The sequence below is a fragment of the Colobus angolensis genome, unplaced genomic scaffold (genome assembly GCF_000951035.1).
Source record: "Colobus angolensis palliatus isolate OR3802 unplaced genomic scaffold, Cang.pa_1.0 Scaffold50, whole genome shotgun sequence".
In the NCBI taxonomy this organism is placed as follows: Eukaryota; Metazoa; Chordata; class Mammalia; order Primates; family Cercopithecidae; genus Colobus; species Colobus angolensis.
Window position 1 is genome coordinate 3,369,222 of NW_012118488.1, and position 689 is coordinate 3,369,910.

A 689-nucleotide genomic window follows, 5' to 3' on the forward strand; every position below is an offset into this window, starting at 1 on the left:
ATCTGAAGTATTTTTTCGCTTTGGTCTTATTGAAGAAGTATGTTGTCTTGAGATAAGCTTTCTATAAACTTCTGTACAAGAACCACATAAGAAAATATTTAAAATTTTTTATGTTAAATTCAGGAAATTCTAAAATGTAAAACCACTCCAAATTAAAACATGACCACTTCAAAGAAAACGGGATAATGTTGAAGTTAAGACCAGAACAGCTTTTGACACAAACCACTGCATGCTGCAGAAACGGTAACCTAGTTTCATTTTGAGTATAGTGTTTGTTGCCCTCAAGGGATCTGCAACTTTCGAGCAAGATTTTTTTTCATTAAATGCCAGATAACAGATAAAGGAGTGGGGGGGAATCAATACATTTTCATGCTACAACATATCTTAACTCTTCAGTTTAAAAGAAGAAAAGCATAGTCCTTAGGAACACACACATGTATCATACTGACAAACCTCAGTTACTGGTGACCACACGAAGATTTCAACTCAAGGCTGAACTATATAAAACATGTGACAATTTAATGATCTGCTTGTGAGGAGAGAACCCCCCTTAGTATCACATAAAATTCTTAGCTATTTGCTCACTGGCACAACAACTGATCAGTAATAACACGAGTTGGGAAAGCTGATGGAAGATGTTCAAATATATGAAGGTTTTCTCCACATAGAATTCTTTTTTTTTTTTTTTG